General features: G+C 48.3%; 20 non-coding genes across 20 annotated transcripts; all 20 read left to right on the forward strand.

Annotated features, from left to right (window-relative positions):
* Positions 1 to 132: 132 nt before the first annotated feature.
* Positions 133 to 251, forward strand: LOC126573629 (5S ribosomal RNA). The gene has a single exon (XR_007608114.1). It is a non-coding gene; the product is annotated as a 5S ribosomal RNA (ribosomal RNA).
* A 224-nt stretch (positions 252 to 475) lies between these two features.
* LOC126573630 (5S ribosomal RNA) lies at positions 476 to 594 on the forward strand. The gene has a single exon (XR_007608115.1). It is a non-coding gene; the product is annotated as a 5S ribosomal RNA (ribosomal RNA).
* Positions 595 to 818: 224 nt separating this feature from the next.
* LOC126573631 (5S ribosomal RNA) lies at positions 819 to 937 on the forward strand. The gene has a single exon (XR_007608116.1). It is a non-coding gene; the product is annotated as a 5S ribosomal RNA (ribosomal RNA).
* A 224-nt stretch (positions 938 to 1,161) lies between these two features.
* Positions 1,162 to 1,280, forward strand: LOC126573633 (5S ribosomal RNA). The gene has a single exon (XR_007608117.1). It is a non-coding gene; the product is annotated as a 5S ribosomal RNA (ribosomal RNA).
* Positions 1,281 to 1,504: 224 nt separating this feature from the next.
* Positions 1,505 to 1,623, forward strand: LOC126573649 (5S ribosomal RNA). Its single transcript, XR_007608133.1, has one exon. It is a non-coding gene; the product is annotated as a 5S ribosomal RNA (ribosomal RNA).
* A 224-nt stretch (positions 1,624 to 1,847) lies between these two features.
* On the forward strand, positions 1,848 to 1,966 carry LOC126573634 (5S ribosomal RNA). The gene has a single exon (XR_007608118.1). It is a non-coding gene; the product is annotated as a 5S ribosomal RNA (ribosomal RNA).
* Positions 1,967 to 2,190: 224 nt separating this feature from the next.
* On the forward strand, positions 2,191 to 2,309 carry LOC126573636 (5S ribosomal RNA). The gene has a single exon (XR_007608120.1). It is a non-coding gene; the product is annotated as a 5S ribosomal RNA (ribosomal RNA).
* A 224-nt stretch (positions 2,310 to 2,533) lies between these two features.
* On the forward strand, positions 2,534 to 2,652 carry LOC126573637 (5S ribosomal RNA). The gene has a single exon (XR_007608121.1). It is a non-coding gene; the product is annotated as a 5S ribosomal RNA (ribosomal RNA).
* Positions 2,653 to 2,876: 224 nt separating this feature from the next.
* Positions 2,877 to 2,995, forward strand: LOC126573638 (5S ribosomal RNA). The gene has a single exon (XR_007608122.1). It is a non-coding gene; the product is annotated as a 5S ribosomal RNA (ribosomal RNA).
* A 224-nt stretch (positions 2,996 to 3,219) lies between these two features.
* LOC126573650 (5S ribosomal RNA) lies at positions 3,220 to 3,338 on the forward strand. The gene has a single exon (XR_007608134.1). It is a non-coding gene; the product is annotated as a 5S ribosomal RNA (ribosomal RNA).
* A 224-nt stretch (positions 3,339 to 3,562) lies between these two features.
* LOC126573639 (5S ribosomal RNA) lies at positions 3,563 to 3,681 on the forward strand. The gene has a single exon (XR_007608123.1). It is a non-coding gene; the product is annotated as a 5S ribosomal RNA (ribosomal RNA).
* A 224-nt stretch (positions 3,682 to 3,905) lies between these two features.
* On the forward strand, positions 3,906 to 4,024 carry LOC126573640 (5S ribosomal RNA). The gene has a single exon (XR_007608124.1). It is a non-coding gene; the product is annotated as a 5S ribosomal RNA (ribosomal RNA).
* Positions 4,025 to 4,248: 224 nt separating this feature from the next.
* Positions 4,249 to 4,367, forward strand: LOC126573641 (5S ribosomal RNA). The gene has a single exon (XR_007608125.1). It is a non-coding gene; the product is annotated as a 5S ribosomal RNA (ribosomal RNA).
* Positions 4,368 to 4,591: 224 nt separating this feature from the next.
* LOC126573642 (5S ribosomal RNA) lies at positions 4,592 to 4,710 on the forward strand. Its single transcript, XR_007608126.1, has one exon. It is a non-coding gene; the product is annotated as a 5S ribosomal RNA (ribosomal RNA).
* A 224-nt stretch (positions 4,711 to 4,934) lies between these two features.
* On the forward strand, positions 4,935 to 5,053 carry LOC126573643 (5S ribosomal RNA). Its single transcript, XR_007608127.1, has one exon. It is a non-coding gene; the product is annotated as a 5S ribosomal RNA (ribosomal RNA).
* A 224-nt stretch (positions 5,054 to 5,277) lies between these two features.
* Positions 5,278 to 5,396, forward strand: LOC126573651 (5S ribosomal RNA). The gene has a single exon (XR_007608135.1). It is a non-coding gene; the product is annotated as a 5S ribosomal RNA (ribosomal RNA).
* Positions 5,397 to 5,620: 224 nt separating this feature from the next.
* LOC126573644 (5S ribosomal RNA) lies at positions 5,621 to 5,739 on the forward strand. Its single transcript, XR_007608128.1, has one exon. It is a non-coding gene; the product is annotated as a 5S ribosomal RNA (ribosomal RNA).
* Positions 5,740 to 5,963: 224 nt separating this feature from the next.
* Positions 5,964 to 6,082, forward strand: LOC126573645 (5S ribosomal RNA). Its single transcript, XR_007608129.1, has one exon. It is a non-coding gene; the product is annotated as a 5S ribosomal RNA (ribosomal RNA).
* Positions 6,083 to 6,306: 224 nt separating this feature from the next.
* Positions 6,307 to 6,425, forward strand: LOC126573690 (5S ribosomal RNA). The gene has a single exon (XR_007608173.1). It is a non-coding gene; the product is annotated as a 5S ribosomal RNA (ribosomal RNA).
* Positions 6,426 to 6,649: 224 nt separating this feature from the next.
* Positions 6,650 to 6,768, forward strand: LOC126573647 (5S ribosomal RNA). The gene has a single exon (XR_007608131.1). It is a non-coding gene; the product is annotated as a 5S ribosomal RNA (ribosomal RNA).
* The last annotated feature ends 745 nt before the right edge of the window (positions 6,769 to 7,513 follow it).

Here is a 7,513-nt window from a genome sequence, read left to right on the forward strand (position 1 = left end):
GGTGCACATCCTTTGGTTTCTGGAGTGGCCTGAAGGTTGCCAAAGATTCGTATTTTATTAGCAGCGCTAGGAAATGGCCACGAGCATAAGCATTCGCGATGTTCTCGATGCTGGAATGTGTTGGTAAGACTTGTCAACGACCATACCACGCTGAAAACACCGGTTCTCGTCCGATCACCGAAGTTAAGCAGCGTTGGGCATGGTTAGTACTTAGATGGGTGACCGCTTGGGAACGCCATGTGTCGTTGGCATCACCCCACCAACTCTTTTGCATCCTAACCCATTCGCAGAGGATGCTGCGAGGTCCATTTTCTTTTGAAAAATCTTTTTTACACAATTGCTGGGTGCACATCCTTTGGTTTCTGGAGTGGCCTGAAGGTTGCCAAAGATTCGTATTTTATTAGCAGCGCTAGGAAATGGCCACGAGCATAAGCATTCGCGATGTTCTCGATGCTGGAATGTGTTGGTAAGACTTGTCAACGACCATACCACGCTGAAAACACCGGTTCTCGTCCGATCACCGAAGTTAAGCAGCGTTGGGCATGGTTAGTACTTAGATGGGTGACCGCTTGGGAACGCCATGTGTCGTTGGCACCACCCCACCAACTCTTTTGCATCCTAACCCATTCGCAGAGGATGCTGCGAGGTCCATTTTCTTTTGAAAAATCTTTTTTACACAATTGCTGGGTGCACATCCTTTGGTTTCTGGAGTGGCCTGAAGGTTGCCAAAGATTCGTATTTCATTAGCAGCGCTAGGAAATGGCCACGAGCATACGCATTCGCGATGTTCTCGATGCTGGAATGTGTTGGTAAGACTTGTCAACGACCATACCACGCTGAAAACACCGGTTCTCGTCCGATCACCGAAGTTAAGCAGCGTTGGGCATGGTTAGTACTTAGATGGGTGACCGCTTGGGAACGCCATGTGTCGTTGGCATCACCCCACCAACTCTTTTGCATCCTAACCCATTCGCAGAGGATGCTGCGAGGTCCATTTTCTTTTGAAAAATCTTTTTTACACAATTGCTGGGTGCACATCCTTTGGTTTCTGGAGTGGCCTGAAGGTTGCCAAAGATTCGTATTTTATTAGCAGCGCTAGGAAATGGCCACGAGCATAAGCATTCGCGATGTTCTCGATGCTGGAATGTGTTGGTAAGACTTGTCAACGACCATACCACGCTGAAAACACCGGTTCTCGTCCGATCACCGAAGTTAAGCAGCGTTGGGCATGGTTAGTACTTAGATGGGTGACCGCTTGGGAACGCCATGTGTCGTTGGCACCACCCCACCAACTCTTTTGCATCCTAACCCATTCGCAGAGGATGCTGCGAGGTCCATTTTCTTTTGAAAAATCTTTTATACACAATTGCTGGGTGCACATCCTTTGGTTTCTGGAGTGGCCTGAAGCTTGCCAAAGATTCGTATTTCATTAGCAGCGCTAGGAAATGGCCACGAGCATACGCAGTCGCGATGTTCTCGATGCTGGAATGTGTTGGTAAGACTTGTCAACGACCATACCAAGCTGAAAACACCGGTTCTCGTCCGATCACCGAAGTTAAGCAGCGTTGGGCATGGTTAGTACTTAGATGGGTGACCGCTTGGGAACGCCATGTGTCGTTGGCACCACCCCACCAACTCTTTTGCATCCTAACCCATTCGCAGAGGATGCTGCGAGGTCCATTTTCTTTTGAAAAATCTTTTTTACACAATTGCTGGCTGCACATCCTTTGGTTTCTGGAGTGGCCTGAAGGTCGCCAAAGATTCGTATTTCATTAGCAGCGCTAGGAAATGGCCACGAGCATAAGCATTCGCGATGTTCTCGATGCTGGAATGTGTTGGTAAGACTTGTCAACGACCATACCACGCTGAAAACACCGGTTCTCGTCCGATCACCGAAGTTAAGCAGCGTTGGGCATGGTTAGTACTTAGATGGGTGACCGCTTGGGAACGCCATGTGTCGTTGGCATCACCCCACCAACTCTTTTGCATCCTAACCCATTCGCAGAGGATGCTGCGAGGTCCATTTTCTTTTGAAAAATCTTTTTTACACAATTGCTGGCTGCACATCCTTTGGTTTCTGGAGTGGCCTGAAGGTCGCCAAAGATTCGTATTTCATTAGCAGCGCTAGGAAATGGCCACGAGCATAAGCATTCGCGATGTTCTAGATGCTGGAATGTGTTGGTAAGACTTGTCAACGACCATACCACGCTGAAAACACCGGTTCTCGTCCGATCACCGAAGTTAAGCAGCGTTGGGCATGGTTAGTACTTAGATGGGTGACCGCTTGGGAACGCCATGTGTCGTTGGCATCACCCCACCAACTCTTTTGCATCCTAACCCATTCGCAGAGGATGCTGCGAGGTCCATTTTCTTTTGAAAAATCTTTTTTACACAATTGCTGGGTGCACATCCTTTGCTTTCTGGAGTGGCCTGAAGGTCGCCAAAGATTCGTATTTCATTAGCAGCGCTAGGAAATGGCCACGAGCATAAGCATTCGCGATGTTCTAGATGCTGGAATGTGTTGGTAAGACTTGTCAACGACCATACCACGCTGAAAACACCGGTTCTCGTCCGATCACCGAAGTTAAGCAGCGTTGGGCATGGTTAGTACTTAGATGGGTGACCGCTTGGGAACGCCATGTGTCGTTGGCATCACCCCACCAACTCTTTTGCATCCTAACCCATTCGCAGAGGATGCTGCGAGGTCCATTTTCTTTTGAAAAATCTTTTATACACAATTGCTGGGTGCACATCCTTTGCTTTCTGGAGTGGCCTGAAGGTCGCCAAAGATTCGTATTTCATTAGCAGCGCTAGGAAATGGCCACGAGCATAAGCATTCGCGATGTTCTAGATGCTGGAATGTGTTGGTAAGACTTGTCAACGACCATACCACGCTGAAAACACCGGTTCTCGTCCGATCACCGAAGTTAAGCAGCGTTGGGCATGGTTAGTACTTAGATGGGTGACCGCTTGGGAACGCCATGTGTCGTTGGCATCACCCCACCAACTCTTTTGCATCCTAACCCATTCGCAGAGGATGCTGCGAGGTCCATTTTCTTTTGAAAAATCTTTTTTACACAATTGCTGGGTGCACATCCTTTGCTTTCTGGAGTGGCCTGAAGGTCGCCAAAGATTCGTATTTCATTAGCAGCGCTAGGAAATGGCCACGAGCATAAGCATTCGCGATGTTCTCGATGCTGGAATGTGTTGGTAAGACTTGTCAACGACCATACCAAGCTGAAAACACCGGTTCTCGTCCGATCACCGAAGTTAAGCAGCGTTGGGCATGGTTAGTACTTAGATGGGTGACCGCTTGGGAACGCCATGTGTCGTTGGCACCACCCCACCAACTCTTTTGCATCCTAACCCATTCGCAGAGGATGCTGCGAGGTCCATTTTCTTTTGAAAAATCTTTTATACACAATTGCTGGGTGCACATCCTTTGCTTTCTGGAGTGGCCTGAAGGTCGCCAAAGATTCGTATTTCATTAGCAGCGCTAGGAAATGGCCACGAGCATAAGCATTCGCGATGTTCTAGATGCTGGAATGTGTTGGTAAGACTTGTCAACGACCATACCACGCTGAAAACACCGGTTCTCGTCCGATCACCGAAGTTAAGCAGCGTTGGGCATGGTTAGTACTTAGATGGGTGACCGCTTGGGAACGCCATGTGTCGTTGGCACCACCCCACCAACTCTTTTGCATCCGAACCCATTCGCAGAGGATGCTGCGAGGTCCATTTTCTTTTGAAAAATCTTTTTTACACAATTGCTGGGTGCACATCCTTTGCTTTCTGGAGTGGCCTGAAGGTCGCCAAAGATTCGTATTTCATTAGCAGCGCTAGGAAATGGCCACGAGCATAAGCATTCGCGATGTTCTCGATGCTGGAATGTGTTGGTAAGACTTGTCAACGACCATACCACGCTGAAAACACCGGTTCTCGTCCGATCACCGAAGTTAAGCAGCGTTGGGCATGGTTAGTACTTAGATGGGTGACCGCTTGGGAACGCCATGTGTCGTTGGCATCACCCCACCAACTCTTTTGCATCCTAACCCATTCGCAGAGGATGCTGCGAGGTCCATTTTCTTTTGAAAAATCTTTTTTACACAATTGCTGGCTGCACATCCTTTGATTTCTGGAGTGGCCTGAAGGTCGCCAAAGATTCGTATTTCATTAGCAGCGCTAGGAAATGGCCACGAGCATAAGCAGTCGCGATGTTCTCGATGCTGGAATGTGTTGGTAAGACTTGTCAACGACCATACCACGCTGAAAACACCGGTTCTCGTCCGATCACCGAAGTTAAGCAGCGTTGGGCATGGTTAGTACTTAGATGGGTGACCGCTTGGGAACGCCATGTGTCGTTGGCACCACCCCACCAACTCTTTTGCATCCGAACCCATTCGCAGAGGATGCTGCGAGGTCCATTTTCTTTTGAAAAATCTTTTATACACAATTGCTGGGTGCACATCCTTTGGTTTCTGGAGTGGCCTGAAGCTTGCCAAAGATTCGTATTTCATTAGCAGCGCTAGGAAATGGCCACGAGCATACGCAGTCGCGATGTTCTCGATGCTGGAATGTGTTGGTAAGACTTGTCAACGACCATACCACGCTGAAAACACCGGTTCTCGTCCGATCACCGAAGTTAAGCAGCGTTGGGCATGGTTAGTACTTAGATGGGTGACCGCTTGGGAACGCCATGTGTCGTTGGCACCACCCCACCAACTCTTTTGCATCCTAACCCATTCGCAGAGGATGCTGCGAGGTCCATTTTCTTTTGAAAAATCTTTTTTACACAATTGCTGGGTGCACATCCTTTGCTTTCTGGAGTGGCCTGAAGGTCGCCAAAGATTCGTATTTCATTAGCAGCGCTAGGAAATGGCCACGAGCATAAGCATTCGCGATGTTCTCGATGCTGGAATGTGTTGGTAAGACTTGTCAACGACCATACCACGCTGAAAACACCGGTTCTCGTCCGATCACCGAAGTTAAGCAGCGTTGGGCATGGTTAGTACTTAGATGGGTGACCGCTTGGGAACGCCATGTGTCGTTGGCATCACCCCACCAACTCTTTTGCATCCTAACCCATTCGCAGAGGATGCTGCGAGGTCCATTTTCTTTTGAAAAATCTTTTTTACACAATTGCTGGGTGCACATCCTTTGCTTTCTGGAGTGGCCTGAAGGTCGCCAAAGATTCGTATTTCATTAGCAGCGCTAGGAAATGGCCACGAGCATAAGCATTCGCGATGTTCTCGATGCTGGAATGTGTTGGTAAGACTTGTCAACGACCATACCAAGCTGAAAACACCGGTTCTCGTCCGATCACCGAAGTTAAGCAGCGTTGGGCATGGTTAGTACTTAGATGGGTGACCGCTTGGGAACGCCATGTGTCGTTGGCACCACCCCACCAACTCTTTTGCATCCTAACCCATTCGCAGAGGATGCTGCGAGGTCCATTTTCTTTTGAAAAATCTTTTATACACAATTGCTGGGTGCACATCCTTTGCTTTCTGGAGTGGCCTGAAGGTCGCCAAAGATTCGTATTTCATTAGCAGCGCTAGGAAATGGCCACGAGCATAAGCATTCGCGATGTTCTAGATGCTGGAATGTGTTGGTAAGACTTGTCAACGACCATACCACGCTGAAAACACCGGTTCTCGTCCGATCACCGAAGTTAAGCAGCGTTGGGCATGGTTAGTACTTAGATGGGTGACCGCTTGGGAACGCCATGTGTCGTTGGCACCACCCCACCAACTCTTTTGCATCCGAACCCATTCGCAGAGGATGCTGCGAGGTCCATTTTCTTTTGAAAAATCTTTTTTACACAATTGCTGGGTGCACATCCTTTGCTTTCTGGAGTGGCCTGAAGGTCGCCAAAGATTCGTATTTCATTAGCAGCGCTAGGAAATGGCCACGAGCATAAGCATTCGCGATGTTCTCGATGCTGGAATGTGTTGGTAAGACTTGTCAACGACCATACCACGCTGAAAACACCGGTTCTCGTCCGATCACCGAAGTTAAGCAGCGTTGGGCATGGTTAGTACTTAGATGGGTGACCGCTTGGGAACGCCATGTGTCGTTGGCATCACCCCACCAACTCTTTTGCATCCTAACCCATTCGCAGAGGATGCTGCGAGGTCCATTTTCTTTTGAAAAATCTTTTTTACACAATTGCTGGCTGCACATCCTTTGATTTCTGGAGTGGCCTGAAGGTCGCCAAAGATTCGTATTTCATTAGCAGCGCTAGGAAATGGCCACGAGCATAAGCAGTCGCGATGTTCTCGATGCTGGAATGTGTTGGTAAGACTTGTCAACGACCATACCACGCTGAAAACACCGGTTCTCGTCCGATCACCGAAGTTAAGCAGCGTTGGGCATGGTTAGTACTGAGATGGGTGACCGCTTGGGAACGCCATGTGTCGTTGGCACCACCCCACCAACTCTTTTGCATCCTAACCCATTCGCAGAGGATGCTGCGAGGTCCATTTTCTTTTGAAAAATCTTTTTTACACAATTGCTGGGTGCACATCCTTTGCTTTCTGGAGTGGCCTGAAGGTCGCCAAAGATTCGTATTTCATTAGCAGCGCTAGGAAATGGCCACGAGCATAAGCATTCGCGATGTTCTCGATGCTGGAATGTGTTGGTAAGACTTGTCAACGACCATACCACGCTGAAAACACCGGTTCTCGTCCGATCACCGAAGTTAAGCAGCGTTGGGCATGGTTAGTACTTAGATGGGTGACCGCTTGGGAACGCCATGTGTCGTTGGCACCACCCCACCAAATCTTTTGCATCCGAACCCATTCGCAAAGGATGCTGCGAGGTCCATTTTCTTTTGAAAAATCTTTTTTACACAATTGCTGGCTGCACATCCTTTGGTTTCTGGAGTGGCCTGAAGGTTGCCAAAGGTTCGTATTTCATTAGCAACGCTAGGAAATGGCCACGAGCATAAGCATTCGCGATGTTCTCGATGCTGGGATGTGTTGGTAAGACTTGTCAACGACCATACCACGCTGAAAACACCGGTTCTCGTCCGATCACCGATCCTTAGTTTGAGTAAGTTCCCCCTGCCTCTTAGTTTATCCTGTGGCTGTATTTACTTCATAGAAAAACCCCTTGCGCGAATCTGAAGTGTTCGGAACCGTTCCTAGAGTGTATAGCTAACCGTTCCAGTGCCGCCAGCCTGGTCAGATTTTGCTGGTTTTGATTAATTCTCGATTGCACGAGCAGCAATGAATGGTGTGACAATGTTGGTCTTCATTAATTCGTAATGTTCTAGAAACATTGTTCGTTCCGTGTTTATTGCCTTCCGCCGTTAGCGATAAAATCAAACTTTTCCTTTAAATTTGATTTTTGGCAGATTTTTCGAGCTCGATGTTCGATTCGAGCCGGTTTCAACTTGACCATTCTAAACGCCTGTGTACAGTGATGATCGATGAACTATGAACGCTCCCCTGGTTTGTTGCCGTTTTTTGGGAGATCATGTTGCAAGAAATGGAACATACGTTTTTATTTA

The sequence above is a fragment of the Anopheles aquasalis genome, chromosome 2 (genome assembly GCF_943734665.1).
Source record: "Anopheles aquasalis chromosome 2, idAnoAquaMG_Q_19, whole genome shotgun sequence".
NCBI lineage: Eukaryota > Metazoa > Arthropoda > Insecta > Diptera > Culicidae > Anopheles > Anopheles aquasalis.